General features: G+C 39.9%; 1 protein-coding gene across 3 annotated transcripts in view; it reads right to left on the bottom strand.

The window, feature by feature from the left end:
- Window positions 1–22812, bottom strand: part of RNGTT (RNA guanylyltransferase and 5'-phosphatase) — a 507135-nt gene that overhangs the window by 107618 nt on the left and 376705 nt on the right. The gene's annotated exons all lie outside the window — the stretch shown is intronic.

Raw genomic sequence — 22812 nt, 5'->3', positions numbered from 1 at the left:
CTCTCAGCATGCAGAACTGTGTCTCAGAAAGTGAATCTACAGATTGCTGCCATGAAGGGGATAAAGTTACACGGCAGTAATGTTGATCTGCTGGTATCAGTGCTTTCTGACTAAGGGCCAGTTCACACTGCTCTGCAGCCCAAACAACTGCTGCCCGCACAGCGCTTTGGGCTGCACAGCTTTGCGGCAGGTGATGGTGTGATGCCATTTTATTGCTCCACACTATTCCTTTTTTTCCTTTTTAAGTAGTCCAGAAATCAATTAAGTACATGATCTTAAAGTGGGGCAGTTTAGGGATGGTAGAAGGGCTTCTCTTCTGGGTACCTGGCACCTTGGATGACTATACAATATCTATGATCTTTAACCACCTGCCGACTACTCACTGTAAATATACTGTCAGCAGACAACAGGTACAGGCACATTCAAGTACATATACGTGTTCCACATTCTTCCTGATTTGAGGCACGATCATGTGCACCCCCTGCCAAACCATGCTGAGAATGGACAAAGCACGGGTTTAGCATCGGCTGTGTCCAACCACACACAGAGCACTGTGTTTAGAAAACAAATACACAGAAGTCTGTGTACTTTGAAAAGCGACCTGGCTGTTTCTTTACCCTGAAAAGCAGGGAGAAAAAAAAAAAAAAGCCATATCGCAAAGTAAAAGCAGCACATATTACACACATTACCCATTGTTAGGCACACAGTTAATCCTTTGATTGCCTCCCTGCTTTATTTTGAGAAATACCTTAGAAAAACACCCCGTGGTATTTCTGGCCGTGGCCATCTAGAGTAAGGGCAGAAGATTCATGTAGCACTTACATCCTGGAATCAATCAGCCATTAGCTCAGCCATGCAGGCAGGAGGAGGAGGAGGAGGCACACCGCTTAGCTAAGAAAACCCCTCCTCCCCTCCTTGCCTAGGCATGCAAACTAGGAAATAATTAAAGGAATGGAAAAAACAGTTTACCACAAGTGAATATTATATACTTTCCTATCTATTTACTAATGCTAGCAGCCTAAGGATTCAAAAAAGTCAATGTTGATTGGGAGAGTGAAGATCTACATTAAGTATTTAAATTAGAGTAGAACACACACTTGCAAACATGCACTGGGAATAGTGTGTCTTTCATAAAAATTCTACACAAGTACACAAGGCTTATATTCAGATTTTAGAAGCAGGTTTTTAATGTTTCCTTTTACTGGCAAGTAGTGCTGGATATGGGATGACAATACTAGTGAACATTTTCCTAAGTATAAAAATATAAAGAAACCCATTATTGCAATCACACAATCTAAGGCTTCAGACGTGTGCCAAGGGCAACTGGCATGCACAGCTAGATGCTCAGGAATACTGACCCATGTATCCAATGTAATGATTTTTGCAAAGATGAATGTCTGTACATGCTAAACTCAGACGCACTACAGTGGCCTGTGATGCACTGACATGAATTCTGTTTTTTAAAAAAGAACAGGTACACAGAGTAGCATAAGACTGACAGGTGAAGATGAGTGCAGAAAAGCAGGGGTTATGGACAGCAACATGGAGAAATAACTAAAGTACAAAGACTGCAGCTTGGTAATTATGTCTGGCAGTTTGACAACTAAATTCAGGAGAGCAGTCATTTTTTTTTGTTCAGGGTAATAGGTTTTGGAATAAGACATGCCTTGCCTTGATAAAAGAGTTTACTGGAACAGAAGGTAAAACAGATTCTTAACTCCTCGATATTGACTTCAATTTTCTGTATACCAGTAAATCTATTTTGCACAAAGGGCACAGAAAACCAGATGCAGGGATTCTGCCACAAAGCTGAAAATTACACTGAGATAAGTAAGATCTTCACCATTACACTGCCATCTCTCTTAGCAAGTGGTATTCATTCTAATATAAGTAACCAGCATGAAGCAGTGAAGCAAATGCTAGAAAGAAAATGGAATCAGCTTAGATTAGCGTACAATATTCTGATTACTTTCTATTACATTTTACTGACATTTAATAAATAGGAAGCACGACAGTCAATTCCTCTAGTCCACTAACCCAGAAGATACACTGAAATTCAGATGAAAATTTAAGAACAATGTGTAGATGCTAAATTTCTGCTTGTGCCAACTCATATATTCATTTTTCTTTGCATTCTAATTTAAATAAGACTACTTTAGGCAAAAACAATATGACATGCAAGTTACTGGAATATATAACAACTAAATAAAAAGAATTACATTTTTCTGACTGATGAAAGGTAAAATCTAACTGGACGGTATTCTGCACATCAAAGATCTCTGTACAACCTTACTAAGCCTACATTAGCTTTAACAAACACTATTACTGAAGAAAGGTAAGGGCTACCATTTTTTTTAAAATTTGGTAATATAGAAGATTAAAGAAGAATTTTAGAAAGCCCAAAGCAGTTTGAAAATCCCTGTCCAGGAACATTTTCTATATTTGCTAGATTAATTTCCTTCTATTAAAGCCCAACACCAGGCAAAATTGAAATGTAAATAGTGCACTGTGTATAAATTACCCCTCTCCTCAGTCTTGATCCCAAACACCTCTTCCAAAGCCATTCTGCTGCGCAATGGATCAAAGTCACATTTTCGTCTGTGGACTAATATAATCCCTGTTCTAGGGACCAGACATTTTCCCCTGATAGTTTTCTTCTTGGACACTGGTCCTCTCACTACCTTTATACGTTTTCCTGCCTTTGGAGTCAATGTCAGAGGACCGGACTGCTGGAAGTGTTGCCTCCACCACAAAGAGGTGTCCACATCATGCAGGCAATGATATGGGCACTCAAAGAAGGACCACAGGAAATACACAGAAGAAGAGAGGATTGTCCCAATACGAAGGTTAGGTTTTAGACGTAAAATGGATACTTGGACAAGTTTTTTTTCCATAGCAGCAGTTAGTTGGGAAGGGGGTGGGAGATTAGATTGTTAACATCCTGGAGTTGGACCTTAAAGCGGAGTTCCAGTTGAATAAAAAATAAATAAAAGTCAGCAGCTACAAAAACTGTAGCTGCTGACTTTTAAATGACAGTTACCTGTCCCTCGGACCAACGGTGTCCTCACCATGGGTGGTTTCACCAGCCGTCTTCTCTCCTCGGCACCGACATCCTTTGTGTGGGCACCTGGCTGTGACAGCTTGTGGCTTCACAGCCGGGTGCCCACTGCGCATGCACGAGTAGTGCTGCACTTTGTGAATGGTCCCATAGTCTTCTGGGACCTGTCACGTGTCCCAGAAGACTAAGGGAAGGAGGGGGGAGGACAACTTCCATTTCCGATCACCTTAAGCAATCAAACTGAAAGTGGGAGTGGGTACCGGTCAAATTTGGGTAACCGCTTCCCAAAGGTGCCAATCCTTAACGGGGAGCGTGGGACGAACTATTAAAGTGGAACTTCCCCTTTTAAGTGGAGCTCCGCTTTTAAGTGTCAAATCCAGTCACTCATCTCTAGAATAAACTCAATCTCCTCACGTATCACAAATCTACGACATATCAGCATGGATGTCACTTCACTACCTCAAACTCAGTCTTTCAAAAACTGAGCTTGTAATATTTCCTCCTCCCCGATCCCCCACTCACGACTTTACCATTAGGATCAACAGCACAACCATTGGTCCTTCCCCTCATACCAGGGTGCTAGGCGTAATCCTAGACTCTGACCTTTCTTTTGGGCCCCACATCCAGTCACTGGCTAAATCCTGCCGCCTCAACCTCCGGAACATTTCCAAAATCCGCCCCTTCCTGACCAATGACACCACAAAACAACTTATCCACACCTTGGTTATATCCCGCCTCGATTACTGCAACTGCCTCCTCACTGGTCTACCATTACACAGGCTATCCCCCCTTCAGTCTATTATGAATGCTGCTGCTAGACTTATACACCTTACCAACCGATCAGCGACTGCTGCCCCTCTCTGCCAATCCCTCCACTGGCTTCCACTAACCCAACGTATAAAATTCAAAATACTAACCACAGCTTACAAAGCCATCCACAACACTTCCCCTAGCTACATCACCGACCTCATCCACAGATATCGGCCAAATCGCCCACTCTGCTCCTCCCAAGATATCTTCCTGTCTAGCTCCCTCATCACCTCCTCCCACGCTCGCCTCCAGGACTTCTCCAGAGCCTCTCCCATCCTCTGGAACTCCCTACCACAGCATGTCCGGTCAGCCCCCACACTGTCTGCCTTTAGGCGATGTTTGAAAACACACTTATTCAGGGAAGCCTACCCCATCTCCACCTAAGAACTGTACTTGAATCACCTCCACCAGATCATCCCCTGCAGCTATCACCTTTTGTATCATCTCCCCCTTCCTTTAGATTGTAAGCTCCACGAGCAGGGCCCTCACATTCCTTCTGTACTGAAATGTATTGGAATTGTACTTTCTCTCTTATATTGTAAAGTGCTGCGCAAACTGTTGGCGCTATATAAATCCTGTATAATAATAATAAACTAATATGGACATTGCTACCCAAAACAGCAACATATCTCCAATACAGTACATTCACTTATGATAAACACTTGAATCTTGCACTCTTTTACTTAATTATCACTGAATGCATTCCCCAGGAAAAAAGTTAAAATCTAGAGAGGTATACAGGTAGGACATCCTTATTGTGGAGCATTCCTGTAGTTTTTCATCCATTAATTTGCCATGCTGTACCAGTCCACACCACTCCCTTTTGTCTGCATTCTGGTGATCCTGGAATGTACATAACAGTGATGCTGGGACAACCTCCTTGATCCCTATCTTCAGGAAATACATTCCTGTTTCCCTCCTATGGCCTTCTGTCGAGCGAGTGTGCTTATTCTGTAGAGGATTACAGCAATCTCAGATTAAAGTAAAAGTATATTGAATTAGCTTTCTGACCTTGTGACTTTAGCATTTACTGTGTTTACTAGATAGCATCAGCACCTCACTGAAGGTGAAATACTCTTTTATCTAATCTAAGTTTTGTGATTTCCTACAGGATAAATGCACATAGCGTCAGTTGAAGTGTACTAAACATGTACAGTTGACCTCTATAAACTTCACTGGACGAATCACATTTAGGCATGGTTCACACCAGTGTGATCAGCTTTGCATGCGAATTGTTTGTGATGTTGATGCTAGGTCAGTGCAGTTTTGATGCAATTTTAAGACTACTACTACCACTATCACTATATGGACAGGTAGGATTATATATTTTAGCAGAAAAAAGTCTTTGGGCCACAAAATCACAATGCGGCACAGCAAAGCAGCACAGGGCCCTTACCCAAACTTGCATTGCAGTTGAGTTGCATTGATGTGAAGAAGCACCATAGAAAACAATGCTATTCCCATTGTCATTTGAAATTGCACTAGTGCAAGCCAGTCCTTAAACTTTCAAGGCAGGATTAGGGAAGACTAGCAAATGTGTCTGTCAGTTTTTTTTTTCCATCAGGTGAAAGACCACAAGAAAAGTGTTCCAGTATCACTAGAGAGCACTGCAGCAGGGGAAGACTGGAGCACTGCGGCAATGTGGATGAAAAACCGAACTACTTCGAAGACAGGCTATGATACTCCCATAAATCTCAGTGTTAAATTTTTAGGTTGGTCTGGACTGGACTGCCTACTAGATGGCATGCTCCTGAAAATGAAAATACCAACCTGTCATTTTCACTGGAAACCCTGCAAATCTAAAACCAAAGAAGACAGTGTTCTATTTATATTCTGTTTATAGTGTGCTACAAACAATGAGACAACTGCATGTAATTTGGCTAAATATTGCAGCTCTACCTTGGTAATCTGTATTATTAAACCAGAGCTTCCTAAATTACGAATGGTCATTGGTCACACAGGAATGATATTGGTATATGTCTAGACATGGAAGAACCCTGTTATTGTTTATTTTAATAATAAATGGTGTGGACTTTGGTTACTTTTACTGAACAATTCTAACATGGTGTAACACCTAAAAAGCTCATCTACTCCAACAACACAGCACAATTCTAAAGTGTAACTGAAATTACTGTATTTCCTTCCATCTTTCTCACCTCATTACCAATAAGAACTACAACTCACAGAACAGTTTCATTTATGTATTTGCTTATATCTTCTCTTCCAAGCCAACTAGGTGCAGCACTGTCCATGTACCATTCAGCTAAACAGACATAACATACATGCAAGATTCCAAAGCCTATGCATATAGCTAGCTGGTGTATGTACAGGTGCTGTGTACAGTTGGCTAGAAAAAGACGTTATGAGCTAAACTGAGGCAACTGCATAACAACCTTAGCTTAAAGGATATTCCAGACAGATCTGCGGCAACCATTATGCTGTAAAAACCACTGTCCACGTGCTACAAGTTGACAGTTCTGGACAAAAACACTATATAAGCAAATTCCTATTTTGTTAAATTTCGATTTCTACAGAACTGGTACTCTGCAACACACAAGTTTTCTGAAGGCAATTCCATTGCAAACCTATATTTGTTGGCAAGCAAGCAGCAGGATACAGATGTATCACTGAGCTTTAATACCTTCATAGCATTCTAGCAGTGACCACACATTCAATTTCAGAAAGCTCAGGAACCTATTAAGAGCTTTTCCATTTGTTTGCTTTTTAATACACTATATTGCCAAAAGTATTGGGACACCTGCCTTTACACACACATGAACTTTAATGGCATCCCAGTCTTAGTCCATAGGGTTTAAAATTGAGTTGACCCACCCTTTGCAGCTTTAACAGCTTCAAATCTTCTGGGAAGGCTGTCCACAAGGTTTAGGAGTGTGTCTATGGGAATGTTTGACCATTCTTCCAGAAGCGCGTTTGTGAGGTTAGGCACTGATGTTGGACGAGAAGGCCTGGCTCGCAGTCTCTGCTCGAATTCATCCCAAAGGTGTTCTATCGGGTTTAGGTCAGGACTCTGTGCAGGCCAGTCAAGTTCCTCCACCCCAAACTCATTCATCTATGTCTTTATGGACCTTGCTGGAACAGGAAGGGACCATCCTCAAACTGTTCCCACAAAGTTCTCAGCATGAAATTGTCTAAAATGTCTTGGAATGCTGACATCTTAAGAGTTCCCTTCACTGGAACTAAGGGGCCAAGCCCAACCACTGAAAAACAACCCCACACCATAATTCCCCCTCCACCAAACTTTACACTTGGCACAATGCAGTCAGGCAAGTACTGTTCTCCTGGCAACCGCCAAACCCAGACATGTCCATTAGATTGCTAGACAGAGAAGCGTTATTCGTCACTCCAGAGAACGCGTCTCCACTGCTCTAGAGTCCAGTGGCAGTGTGCTTTACACCGCTGCATCTGACGCTTTGCATTGCACTTGGTGATGTAAGGCTTGCATGCAGCTGCTCGGCCAAGGAAACCCATTCCATGAAGATCTCAACACACTGTTGTTGTGCTAAACTGAAGGCCACATGAAATTTGGAGGTCTTGACTCTGCAGGCATTTGGTGACTTTTGTGCACTGTGCACTTCAGCATGCGCTGTCCCCGCTCTTTCACTTTACATGGCCTACCACTTTGTGGTTGAGTTGCTGTTGTTCCCAGTTGCTACCACTTTGTTATAATACCACTAACAGTTGACTGTAGAATATTTGTAGCAAGGAAATTTCACAAATGGACTTATTGCACAGGTGGCAACCTATCATGGTACCACTCTTGAATTCACTGAGCCCCAGATCCCCATGCTTTCACATATACAACTGTGGCCATGGAGGTGATTGGAACATCTGAATCCAATGATGTGGAGTGGTGTCCCAATACTTTTGGCAATATAGTGTATATGTCAATGCATGGGAATTAAGTAGTGTCTTCTACCTATATTGAATGCCTTAAATAATTTTAGACTGAAAACATATTTGCTCTATTGTCTACTGTCACACATTAATGCACTTGCAGAATGTGTTTGTTTTAACTGAAAAACAAACAAAAAAGGCAAAATGCATGGAGGCAAAGAAGGTTTCATGTGCATTACTTTTGGTGTAAAGTGAATTGTTCCTTCAGAGAGGTTTACATGCCTGGAGATAAGTTCTTATTATATACACTGTATCATCAGAAAATGTATTAGTAACTTTCTTTTGTAACTCTTATTGCCATCAGGTAAAGGAAAATGCAGCACTACCGATGCACTGGTTCAAAAATATTAATAAAACACACACTGAATAACACCTTTGGGCTTGTTCAAACTGCTAAACGTTTTAGTACTACTTTATTTAACAACATTCTAACAAAAAAAAAAGAATGTTTTTGGACAACAGTTGAAGGCTTCCTTCAGTAAAATAATATTACTTAAAATGAAAAAAAAAAAAAACAGTTCTGGCTACAGAAGGTTTTATTTTACAATTGATCACCCTATAAATGTGGCAGTTGATGAGGTGACAAAAGGATGACATATTCAGTGTCTTGCTTTTCTGAACCTTCAAGAACAGTGGTATACAACCTAAAAAGGCCCAAGGGTTACATCTAAACGTATAAAGGAATACATTTAGTTTATTTTAAAGAAGATGTCAAAGAGGTGCAATATTCAGTTTCTTGCTTTTCTGAACCATGAACAGTGGTGTTCAACTTAAAAGGGCCCAAGGGCCACATATAACTTTACAAAGTAATACCTTTTGTTTGTTAACTTTTTTTTCCAAAAACAAAGTCTCTTTTAGTCATATCTTCTTAAAAAAAGGTTATTGTCTATGCATATAGACAAAAAATTAAACAAAAATGAATTAAGCATCATTTACTTATCTGGTCAAGCAATATTTCCCAAATCACTGGGAATTGTATGAAAGACACAAATCGTGTTGAATGTGAACATTGCTGTTGCATGAATGTTGCCGAATTGAATGTTGGTAAGATATAATCATTTGTTTTGGGTTGAATGTTACGAAATCAAACGTTTCCAATATATGGATACGTCACTGTTGCCTTATCTGCAAACGGAAAACAAATGTGTCCATCAGTTAGCCCTAAACTCAATCTTGTTCATTATGGTTACATGGAATTTATTCTCACCTTATATTTGAAAGCGATGAATGTATTTTCCCTTGTATGTTGAATGATGTTTAAAAATATAATCCCCATCAAACACTTTTAAAGGGTTAACTCTCTCTTCCTGCTGAACGGTCCCCCAATTGCAGTGCCCAGTTACCTATGCACTTTTAATAGCAGCTTGCAATTTGGGCTTGAAAAGGGCCTCAAAATAGCAAGATTTGGCTGCCATAGATCTCAAAATGGCAAGATGTCCTGGTTTTGAAGACTTCCTGCTGGGTATAGCAGACATCTCTCCAGCAGGAAATTGTGAGAAATTTGCCTGTAATGATCATACACCTCCACCTATCGTTTAAGTTGATATATGGTTTATGTGACTAATCCAAAGGCCAAGGTGATTTTGTTAAAAACAATGACAAGTTTGGCAAATTCAACTAATACCTCATGCTGAATCTTTACATTTGAAGTACACTCAATGTGACAGGATTTGGCCAAACAAAGTAACTATCCACAGCATTGATCACAGAAACACAATACTATAACATGTAAAATGCTACATGTGACGCACGATGAATGTTTAACGGTCCCAGGTCAGGCTATCAAGGGTCGATAAGTTGAATGCCGCTGACTAGCGAGGGTGCAGGCTAAGGGGAGGTCCATCTAGACCCAAAGCATGCTGACCAAATACGAAGAGCTAGCCCATTTGCCACACACCTGACCCAGCTCGAGTGGTTGGCAGGTAAAAGAAGCCTTAGCTCAATTCATCCAGGTCATGTCCCCAACATGTTCCATTTCGGTCCTGGGGATCTCCATGATTAATCCCAGGGAGGCAGAGCAAAACATGTTGGGAATGTGGCATGGATGAATCAAGCCAAGGATGCTTTTACCTGCCCACTACTGGGGCCAGGCAAGGTGTTCGGTGGCTGGGCATTCTTTTTATTTCTGCAGCATGTTGAATACTACATGTTATCGTATGGATTTCTCTGACAAATGCTGTTGTATTGTTGACTTTACCCTATCAAATCAGATGTACTTGAACATTCTACTAGAACAAACCCAATCTGACAATATGTTACAATCACCTTCTAATGTTACATTTGCCTGTAAAAGCCAGTTTAAACAACAGAAAATACCCTCTCACATAAATAACATACTGTATTTGCAAGGGTTGTTATTTTTGCATTTTGCGCAAATGTATATTGCAAAATGTATTGACTTTAAAAGTATATATTTGAACTCTTGCATACAGGTGTCTGTGCCTATTGTAATGTAAATTCTAATGTAGCCCTGGGAAACTCAAAATACAGCCTCTCAGACATGGATTGTTGTGCGTGGCTGTACTCAGGTACTGCATATGCCAGTGCTATCGTGTGTGTGTGTGTGTATATATATTATATCGTATCGCATACAAACATATGTGAACAAAATTAGAAACTTTTCTATAGACGCATGCAGCACCAACAGCACCTGGGCTTCTGAGGAGGAGGAAAGATATTGAAATCTACACTGCACTGGGCTCAGCCGCCTGGGTGCAAGAGGATAAAATGTATATTTTTTTCTGTAATTTTGTCCCATGTATAATGACACTAAAATACAATTCTGGTGCAAAGCATGGCAAAGTTATTAACAAAAGCCATATTTACCATTAAGAAAAAAACAGCTAGGCTTCAATTTCATATTTAAAACATAAAGCAACAATTTGGCTATACGATCAGGTATTCTCAATTACCTGTGCATTACTTTATTTACATTCAATTGGATCTTCAGCTTAACACATGGCCCACTAGTTAGATAATGTGGGAGGAAGTACACTAACCCTCAACATCCAGTAAGCAAATTTTTGGTTGTCCCAGTGAGGTTAATGAAAGGTACATAGAGGTTTAAGAGGGTGCCTCCACTTTATTCAGCATTGACAATGCAATGGACTTCTATAGGTGTACAAAATTGAGAAAATAAGTCTTTGTATGAACATGTTACCATATCAAGTAATAAATAGTGCTATTATCATGATATAAATTCAGAATGGCTTGCAATGTAAGCTAGAATGACTGGTAGTGCTTTCCATTCAAATCAGTCTGTGACTGATTTGTTTTAACATACTTTAGGGCACCCAATAATTTGCCATGTTTGTCCTACTATAATAAATAAAATCAATGTCAGCATCCTTGTCACTTTTACAAGCAATTGCTAAATCAGACTATGTAAAAAAATCATGGTTACACTTATGTGCTACATCCATCATACCAACTATATAAAATGAAGCTAGGGCAGCAAAATTCGTCAGCCCAATTCTGCAGCAGCCTCAAAAGAGAACAGTAAGAACTGAGTGAACTGAATAAAACCACAGAACAGAAAAAAAAAGGGCTTTAGATCAAGCCGAAACATGACCTAAGCTAAAGGCAGCTAAATAATTACTAAGTAACCAGCCATGGGCACTGCTTATTTATCATGTCGTGTGTGTCTCAATGGTTCATCAACATACCTGATAGTACAATGTAATGCAGATTAAATTCACATCATGAATCAGGTTTCTGGTAAGGAACCTGCCATCTTCCCAGTAATAAATATAAATTACAACCAAGGAATAATAGCTAGCTTGCTCTGGTTAACACAAAAATAAGTATCTTTATTTTCAACAAGGCACATTTTCTGGTATCACTATTTTTTTTTTTTTTTGCAAATCTGTAATTAAGACTTCTTAAAAAAGGTTAAATTAAGGTTTTACAGCTACTAAAAATACAATATCCTGAAAGCGAGTAGAAAGAATAACATATTATATGCAAGTGTTAAAAGATACGGTTGTAGTGTCAGTGAACCTACAGGCAACATTTAAGTATAGTTGGGCGCCAGAAACATTTTTTACATTTGGAATAGACTAGGAAATGGTTAAAATCTGCCAGGTGTTTTTTTTTCACATCATGTGTGTCCCATTGGAGAGATTTACCTTCATGTCCTGTTGTGCAGGAACAAAAGTAATTGAAAGGAAATCTCTACAAAGTGTAGGACATCCCATTTTACACAGTTGTCACCTGTACCATGTCACCACTGGAAGGTTTTCCCATTATTGCTGTTCTGGTGATAATAAATAAATAATAAAATAATGAACACCTTACAGGGGTCCTAACCTCTTACCACTTTTGAGAAAAACCTAAAAAATAAAAAAAAAAGAAGAAAGAAAAAGGTTTTGGTTTTAGATATAGTTTATTCACAGTGAATAATCTCATATTGAAAAAATCTCATTTTAGTGCTACTGCAGGAGACCTTTGGACAACTGTTAAGAGATTAGTCTCTTAACCTGTTCGTGCAGAGAATACACAACAAGGCAGGTGGGCCTTGATGCTGAGAGGCCGCATATTTGTGTACCCAAATGAGTGCACGCCCTGTGAACTCCTGGCACAGATACTCGCGCCTAACGGAAAGCTCCAGATCACATGACAGCCAATCATGGCAGTTACATGATCATAACCCCCACCTGCCTCCTGGCATCAGAAACCCCATAAAGGGCTGGGAGGTGCTGGCATTAAGGGGTTAAGATTAACTGTACAGGATATACCTGAAAGGAAAAATAAATTCCCCAACAATCCCCTAAATTAGAAATTGTCAAGAAATGTACCCCTTACTCCCAATCAAGTTTGCAGAAGTAGAGACACTAATAATCTCGAATAACTTCTGTGCAAAAATATATAGAGACAGAACACAGGAGTTAATACCAGGTGCATGGAAGTCCACTGATAACAAAACACGTCAGTAGGAAGTGACTTAAGACATAACCGGAAGTACCACAGCGGCCATTTTAGAGACGGTCTTGTGTATATGAAGATTCATGTAAGCAAAATTTTAAGTAATAAAGCATTTTTTTTTACAAATACTGCTGCACTATGGCTTTCCTATTTTAATTGTATGTATCAGGAGTGTGCAGCAGTGTAGAGTACAAAGACGAATTTTCACTTTAAACACAGTGGAGAGTCTATTTCAGAGGCGTACTGACAATGGATTTTGGTAAGATGCGTGACCTGGACTGATGATGTGAAGCACTGTTGGTGGTTGGAACACACAGGCTATGTGAGTATTCACTTGGCTAAGCGATATTTACTATTTGAAGACGTATTACGCTGTGCTAGTTTTTTCTTTTTGCGAATCATTTGGGAAGAAGAGAAGAGTGGGATGAAGAATTGCAGGGCAGCACAGTGGCTAAATGGTTAGTACTTCCGCCTAGCAGTGCTAGGGTCGTTGGTTCGAATCCCAGCCACGAAACCTCCTGCCTGGAGTTTGCATGTTCTCCCTGTGCCTGCGTGGGTTTTCTCTGGGTACTCCAGTTTTCTCCAACACTCCAAAGACATGCTGGTAGGTGAATTGGCTCCTGTCTAAATTGTCTCTAGTATGTGTATGTATGAATGTGAGTTAGGGACCTTAGATTGTACGCCCCTTGAGGGTTAGGGACTGATGTGAATGTGCAATATATGTAAAAGCGCTGCGTAAATTGACGGCGCTATAGAAGTACCTGAAATAAACTGTGGAGAAGATAGAGATATATAGATTGATGCATGAAGTTGATTGATGGTAAGAATAAATATTAAGGAAGGTTGATGGTATTGTGAGCACATGGTGAAGCAATTGGAGCACATTATTGCACTGGGAAAGTGAGCACATTAATGTATCTGAATTCATATGCTTTGTGGGACATACACGCTTATAGTCTAGTAATGATTTTTTGTTATAACGATTTTATGATATCTGGAGCACGTGCAGTGGATGTGACAGAAGTGAAGAGGAGGAAGAGAGGATTTTTATATGCAACAATCTATTGCCCTAGGAGTCCAGTAAAAGCATAAGGAGACTTATTTGTACATGAACTTTTGAAGGATTGAATAGTTCAGAGTTTACGTTAAATAGTTGTCTGCCCAGGGGTTCAGTAATATACGCAGCTACTGGATATTACAGACCTTTGGTGCTGTTGTATACTTAATATTGGACAATATAAATATCAAATTAGAATTCTGCAACTCAAAAGACAAATCATGCAGACTCAATCAAGTTTCAGTATCAGATGTTACCTGATCAAACACAAAGCGGGGAAATACAATATGTGAATTAAGTGAGCTAGACCCATGCTTGTTAGTGCATGTGGAGGTTGCAACTAATGGAGATTTTTACACATCACTTTCTATAGCATGAATAGTGAAAAAAGCTTCCAGTGAGTAGAGGTTCTGAGCATGAAAACACTTTATTACATACATATCTTCCCTAAAACTCTAAGTCAATACTTCAAAGAACTACCTTTGGGTTCAATTACAGCTGCAAGACTTTTGGAGCAAATCTCTACCAGATTTAGCTTTTAAAATTCGTGCCCATTATTCTTGGTAAAAATACTCTAGCTTTCTCTAATTCAATGGGTATCAGCGGTAAACAGCAATTTTCAAATCATGCCATAGAGTTTTAATTGGCCTGGGCCATTGAGGATTTTTGTTTTAAATCAATCCAGTGTAGCTTTGGCTACAAGCTTAAAGTCACTCTCCTTTTAGAAGATACATTTCCATTCCTCTCTACTCTCAGGTCTCTTGAAGATTGAAATATCTTTTTCTCTCTAACTGGCCAGCACTTGAGTACATCCATCTTGCCTTTAATCCTGACCAGTTCCCAGTCCCTGCCAGTAAACAACATGACGACGCTACCACAATCATGCTTCAATGAGGAAATTGTGTGTTAATGGCTGATAAGCAGCACTGGCTTGATGGTACACATACAAACTTATTTTCCTCTTAAAATCTGAGATAATATAAATCATAACTTTTTTTCAAACTTTTTTTGCAATTCACAAAAAAAAAAACACAACTAAAAGAAAGAATTAATTATTTCATCAAAATGTGAGGTATTTTACTCATGAAACCATGCGGTATTTTATCTTGTGATATCCAGTAGGATGGATACAGTGAGAAGGATTAGAACCTCTGTCAGTTTTTAGTGCTAATAAAGAGGTAGAACGTTTTAAACTGTAGAAATATGCCAACTCACTAAGTCAGCGCAGTCTCTGCAGCATATGTATTATGACAAAAGAAAAAAGGTGAAGTCAAGAGGAAGCTGCATTCACAGGACACGGATGCAGCATATCAAAAACAACCAAGTAAAAGTAAATACAAAAGATCTTTATAAATGTCAAACGTTGAATGAACATAGTATAAAAAAAAATCACAGATATATAAATACCCTTCTTCTACCAAAAAAAAAAGGCAACGTTGTCATTGGGGAGACTTGCCTTCACTTCTGTCACATAGCCAAAACAGAAAGTGAGAGGAAATCCCTACAAATTAAAAGAATCTCTTGGGTACCCCCATGTCACAGGAACTATTGTCCCCATTAGATTTCCCCTAAGTAATTTTCTGGGGACAACCCAAAATTTTAGATTTTATTTTACTTTCAATGATAAAGGTAAACAGAACAAACAGAGAGGGTTAATCTCCCTAACATAGCCAGTGGCTATAAATAAGGTTTTTACCAACATGAGCAAGCTACTGTAACTTGCACACTGTAGCCTTTATTAATAAATTACTCTTGTTGGGAGAACAAGTTGCCGGCTCTTCACCTTTTGGACAAAAATAATAAATGCACATTTTTTTTGTAGATAAAAAAATGTGCAATTATTATTTTTGTCCAAAGGAGCCTGTAAAGTGTTGCACCAGAGATCAGTAGACTGCTGATGCCATGCAGGTCTCCTGCAGACCTGTCAGAATATCTGCTTGCCATACGTGATGTATGAGCAAGAAGATATTCTGACAGGAAGTTTCAATGAACTACCACAGTGCTCCATAGCACCGTGGTAGTTCATTGAAAACTACAAGCCCACAGCCGCTAAGGCTGCCGGGACCTGTAGGCACTCATTCACAGAACACTGTGAATGAGTGATGTGGCCGTGTGGACGAAGCCCCACACGGCCGCGCTGTTTTCAAATCTGACAGATAGTACGGGAAGAAGTTTCCCCATACTATCTGTCAGAGGGAGGGGGGGGCAGCAGGCGCAGCTGCGGCTATGGGAACACGTTACATGTTCTACCCTAAAAACGGTTGAACATGTAACACATTACAAAAGTGAACTTATCCTTTAACATCAGTTTAATAACTGTACGCTATTGGAATAAAGTGCAACAGCGCTAGGTGTCTAATAATTAATCTAATGAATAGATGAATATGTGAATTAATAGATTAATTAATTGAGCTGCTGGCATAGGAAGTAAACCTTAAAAAACTTCGGATAGTATGTAATAAAAATATGCAGCACTCATATATTGGAAATTAACCTGATCACATATATTAAGCAAGATTCATAAAAAGAATAAAATGTTAAAATATAAGCATATTAGACTCGTGACTTCTGTGGTGCATCCGAGTTTTAGAAACCAGAGGGAAATTCGTGACTCTTGTGGTGAAAAAACTGAGAATAGCTTGCACTAACCAGATGTCTCAGCACATGGAGCATGGAGTAATTAAGACCTACTCCTGGTACTCTGAAAGGAAGCCACTGAAGGGGATGATGTCATCTTATCTCTTGCCACTAGATGTCATGTTCCCAGGACAGCAGGACGGGGATCCCAGAGATATACATCAGCCAATGGAGGGATTAATCCAGCATGTCAGTCAGCAACCCACAGGAGACCAAGAGGAACCGAGCACCTTCAAAAGGCCCGGGCTCCCTCCAAAATAAGAGAGCCACAGGCCAGAAGCTTTGATAGTGTAGTATTGTATTTATTTAAGCAGTAATTTCAAAATGGTAAAAAACTCACTTACAAATTTCAATTGCAGAAACATGGGGCAGCTAAGTAGTAAGTCCAGACAGTTGGGGGGCACCTCGCTGCCGCGTTTCGTGTTACACACACGTTTTCAAAGGGGGTGCATTGCAGAAAAACGATCCGATTTAAAGCCTGCGGTGTGCATGCGCAGTACGCACCGATGACATCATTGCGGCAAAGCCGCGCATGCGCAGTACGCTCATGCGGCGGCCATTTTCTTGAAGAGCAGTGTAAGTAGACAGACTGAACCAGTACTCCATACTAATGGATTCAGCAGGGGACATTAAGCCTGTGTACTATTTGGCATATGATTTAGCATGCTTGAAGCAATAGACCAGCTTTCTTACTAATTTAAAGTGCCTATATAAAATTATAACGAATGGTAACTATGAAAATAGCATAAATAGCAGCAGGTTAACTAGGTACCTTGCCAATAAAAAACGTACAGGGAGGTATTGCACCTTGTGAATATATATATAAAAACAAATATGAAATTGCAATTAAAAAGTCATAAAATCAATAAAGAGAACGTAAGATAAACAATTGATGAGAGACCCTCATATACAGTTGCAAGAAAAAGTATGTGAACCCCTTGGGATTACGTGGAGTTTTGCATGAATTGGGTATAAAATGTGCTCTGAACGTCATCTAAGTCACAACAATAGAAGAACACAGTCTGCTGAACATAATACTACACAAACATTAGATGTTGCCATGGTTTAATTGCACATAACATGTAAACATTCACAGTGCAGGGAGGAAAAAGTATGTGAACCTTTGGACTTAATAACTGGTTGACCCTCCTTTGGCAGCAATAACCTCAACCAAACGTTTCCTGTAGTTGCAGATCAGACCTGCACAACGATCTGGAGTCATTTTGGACCACTCCTCTTCACAAAACTGTTTCAGTGTAGCATTATTCTTGGGATGTCTGGTGTGAATCGCTCTCTTAAGGTCATGCCACAGCATTTCAATCGGATTGAGGTCAGGACTCTGACTGGGCCACTCCAGAAGGCGTATTCTGTGCTGTTGCAGCCATTGTTTTGTTGAATTACTTGTATGCTTTGGGTCATTGTCCTGTTGCATCACCCATCCTCTGCGGAGCTTCAGTTGGCGGACAGATGGTCGTACGTTTTCCTGCAAAATGTCTTGATAAACTCTGGAATTCATTTTCCAATCAATGACAACAATCCGTCCAGGCCCTGAGGCAGCAAAGCAGCCCCAAACCATGATGCTCCCTCCGCCATGTTTCACAGTGGGGATGAGGTTTTGATGTTGGTGTGCTGTGCCTTTTTTTCTCCACACATAGTGTTGTGTGTTCTTCCCAAACAACTCAATCTTGGTTTCATCTGTCCACAGTATATTTTGCCTGTAGTGCTGTGGAACATCCAGGTGCTCTTTTGCAAACTTCAAACGTGCTGAAATATTCTTTTTGGACAGCAATGACTTCCTCCGTGGTGTCCTCCCATGTACTCCATTCTCGTTTAATGTTTTCCTTATTGTAGATGTGTCAACAAAAATGTTATCATGTGCCAGAGATTTCTGTAGGTCTTTAGCTGACACTCTGGGATTCTTCTTTACCTCATGCAGCATTCTGCGCTGTGCTCTTGCAGTCATTTTTACAGGACGACCCCGCCTAGGGAGAGTAGTAACAGTGCTAAACTTTCTCCATTTGTAGACAGTCTGTCTTACCGTGGACACATGAACATCAAGGCTTTTGGAGATACTTTTGTAACCCTTTCCAGCTTCATGCAAATCAACAATTCTTGATCGTAGGTCTTCTGAGAGCTCTTTTCTGCGAGGCATGGTTCACATCAGACAGTGCTTCTTGAAACCAGTAAACCCAAAACAGGTGTGTGTTTTTTAAGGGCAGGACAGCTGTCAGCAACACATCCAATATCATCACACTGATTGGAGTCAAGGTTGGCTCACTCCTGGCTCCAACTAGCTCTGAGAGAAGTCATTAAGCTAGGGCCTCACATACTTTTTCCTCCCTGCACTGTGAATGTTTACATGTTATGTGCAATTAAACCATGGCAACATCTAATGTTTGTGTAGTATTATGTTCAGCAGACTGTGTTCTTCTATTGTTGTGACTTAGATGACGTTCAGAGCATATTTTATGCCCAATTCATGCAAAACTCCACGTAATCCCAAGGGGTTCACATACTTTTTCTTGCAACTGTATATTATATAACCACGTGTTTAAAAAACATATTCATAATATATAATATATCATTTTGTCCTAAAACATAATTGCAAGGTGATAATATTAAGAGAAGGTGGAATAATACCACTAAAGCATCAAAAATTATAAATTATATCAAAAAATGCCAACATCTCTATATGCATAAACGCATGTGACCGAAATATATACATAAAAGATTAAATAAGATAAATGTATATGAAAAGAGTAAACTAGGGTGGAGAACAAAGAATCCACTGCAGTGGATAAGCTTTAACAAATAGGATAAAATCCTCATAGAAAAACGCATCAATATACAGAATATGAAAGAGCATAAAAAAGCTCAAAAACCAACTTCATTTAAGACTTATTAAAAAAGGCATTTAAAAGAGCAACCAAACCTCATATAAACGAATTGACAAAAAACGCATGCCATAAATATATATTGTAAGAATAATAAATTGTATTGTAATGCAGATTAGCTAGTATCGATAAAACAGTTGATGTCCAACTCTATATTAAGGCCTAAAGGAGATGATGTACGTAACAAATAGATCCATTTTGTCTCTAACATGGCATGGAGACAGCCCTTCGTTTATAGACTCCTCTCCAGTGTCTATGGACCAAATCAATGCCAATAAACTTAAGGGAATGTGGGTCCCGATTGTGTTGTTGGCGAAAATGCATTGACAAAGAGTGTTCTTTAAAACCCTTCTTAATATTTGTGAGATGTTCACGCAGCCTGTCTCTTAATCTCCTGGTGGTCCTGCCAATGTACTGTTTCCCGCAGGAACATTCAAGGAGATAAACTACATGGAGGCTATTACATGTGATGGTGGAATCTATCGTGTATTGCTTACCAGTAGAGCGAGAGCAAAAAGTGAAGATAGGTGTTTTGTGGATGCCATTGTAGACGCATAACATGCATCGGTTACATGGGAAGAAACCTTTCTGATTAAAGAACGTAAGTTGTCTCGGGGGATTTACCACATTTGGAGCAAGTTTATTCCTAAAAGAAGAGGCTCTCCTATAAGTGATTTCTGGTTGGTCAGGTAACGAGCTTCCCAATACTGGGTCACTTTTGAGGATACACCAATGTTTTTTAATGATTTTGGCTACATCTTTGTACTGGGCAGAAAAATTGGTGATAAATGGACAGAACCTATTGTCCTTATTTTTGTGCACAGTAGAGAGGAGCAACTCTCTATTGGTGTTCTTTACATTATCAATTTCTGTCTCCAAAATATTACTGTTGTAGCCTTTTTCCACAAACCTCTTTTTAAGGACAGTGGATTGTTGGATGAAATCGTCAACATTATCACAGTTACGACGGACCCTTAGGAATTGGCCCCTAGGTATGTTGTTTAACCATCTTGGAAGATGGCAACTATTTGTTGGAATGAAACTATTCCGGTCTGTCTGTTTAAAAAAAGTCTTTGTAGATAACCCAGTACCGTTATTAAAGATGTTCAAATCTAGTAAATGAATTTCCTGAAAATAATATTGAAAAGTCAATTTGATGTTATTGGTATTGTAATTCAGGGTCGTAAAGAAATTTATCAGGGAAAATTCATCACCATCCCATAATAAGAAAATATCGTCGATGTACCGACGATATAAGTGGAGATGTGGCCAGTCCCTGGAGTAGATGATATCCTCCTCCCAATAAGCCATAAATAGATTGGCAAGGCTCGGCGCAAACTTTGCACCCATTGCAACTCCGGTGATCTGCAGAAAATAGTTATTACTAAACCAGAAATAGTTGTGACACATTGCAAATTTGAGAAGATCTAATATAAAACTTTTCTGTAATGGGGGGATGTCTAGAGCACCCTTCAAGTAATAATCCACAGCTTGAAGTCCATCATCATGTTTTATGTTGCTGTAAAGGGCGGAGACATCCGCAGTTACTAAATAAGTTGGTTTAGTCAGTCTAATATCTTTAATGACAGATAACACTTGTTTTGAATCCCTTAAAAAGGCTGGAGTATTAATCACCAGAGGTTGGAGAAAGCCATCTATGTATTCTCCAACCCGTGCACAGAGCGACCCAATGCCACTTACAATAGGGCAGCCTGGGGGGTTGATAGGATCCTTGTGGATCTTTGGAAGACAATAAATTACAGGCAATTTAGGAGAAGTAGAGCATAAATAATCTTTTTCTTTCTTACTCAGGATACCAGCTTCATACCCTGTATTAATTAAAGATTTTAATGCTTTTTTATAGGCAAATAGCGGATTGTTGTTAAGAGGCATGTATGTTTCTTTATCTTCTAGGATGTTACTAACTAGTGCAAGATAATTAGATCTATTCATTATAACAACCCCTCCTCCCTTATCGGCGGGCCTTACTACTAGATCTTTTTCTTCTAATAAATGCTTAATAATGTTGTCAATATACAACTGGTCATGATATTTTTTGACTTTGGTTTTTTTCAAGATCATTTAAAACCATATTCTTAAAAATTGTAATATGGGAATGTGCTGGAGGATTAAAAAGGGAAGCATTTTTAAGATTGGAAGATTTAAAAATACTAGTTGAGATCGGAGTAGTGTTGCTCTTTACTGTACAATATGTTCGGATTTATGCATGATACTCACTCCTAAGGTATCTAGTTGGTAATGAACTTTAATCATCTGTAAATTACCTGCTTGACTGTGGATTACGAAAGCTTATCTGTCTGTACGCTACCTATCATATAGTACAGAAGTGAGTAAAAAGTTGATGAACCCGTAGCAAATTTGCTTTAGGTGGAATTTTAGCCAAACAATGAAAAAAGCAACTAATACTCCTGCTGAGTGTGCTGTGTGCACTTTATTTTCTTTAATGAAGTGACCACACTCCACATCACCGCCACCAATTCCCCCCCTGACTAATCTGTAGTTAACGTTTGTGGCCACTTATGTTTAAGAAACTACAGCCTGATGAGGTGACATAGGATGTACCATGATCTTAGTCTTCTGTGATGCATAGACATATAGCCTTCCCTCTTCCTTGTGTCATACCCTTTCCCGGCCCAGCTAAACCCAGTCAAAGGACTTCACGGGGCCATTCCTACCGAAACTTCCCATACTGTGATAAAATGCCCTAAACGGAGTTCCAGCCATTTTTGTGTTTATAAAAAGTCAGCAGCTACAAAAACTTTAGCTGCTGACTTTCAATAAACACACACCTGTCCCAAAGTCCAGCGATGTGCTCACCCGTGCGGTCGCTTCTCCCGTTCTTTCCTCCATGGCGCCGGCCTCTCAACTGTAGTCACCAGGCTGTGACAGCTTGTGGCTTCACAGCCTGGTGCCCATTGTGCATGTGCAAGCCGTGCTGCGCTTCCTATTTGGTCCTGCGGTTTCCCGGGACCAGTGAAAGTTCCCAGGAGACTACAGGAGGGAGGAGGGGGCCAAGCGTCCGGCTCACTTTGCCGCGGCAAACTGAGCCAGAAGTGGGAGCAGTTACCTGTCAAAACAATGTGCCAAATATGGCAGTGGAGGAGGCAAATAGGCGGAGCTTCTACTTTTGAGTGGAACTCCACTTTAATGAATGCTAGGAGATATGGGAAATACAGTTTCCCAGGTCACTTGCAGAGCCCACAGCACCCTAATAGGCTCAGGATATGGGAGTGGAGTATGCAAGTTTAGAAGATGACTAAGACAGATGACGATAAGAAACATTAGTGATATCAAATGCATTAGAACAGAACATTGGTGAGCTCTTGCATACCACAGGTACAAGCTCGCCTCACAAACACAAGATGTTTTGTAGAGATAAATTCATTCATCCTATCAGTCTAACCTTAAAGGATAAGTTCACCTTTTGGAAAAAAAATATTTTTGTCTACAGAAGCCTGGAAGGCATCGCACCAGTGATCAGTAGGTCGCTGATGCCA

This window comes from Staurois parvus, unplaced genomic scaffold (genome assembly GCF_062004578.1).
Source record: "Staurois parvus isolate SC_StPar_1 unplaced genomic scaffold, SC_StPar_1.0 ptg000561l, whole genome shotgun sequence".
Classification (NCBI taxonomy): domain Eukaryota; kingdom Metazoa; phylum Chordata; class Amphibia; order Anura; family Ranidae; genus Staurois; species Staurois parvus.
Note: the sequence above shows the minus strand (reverse complement) of the source record. Positions and strands in the feature narration are given on the sequence as shown.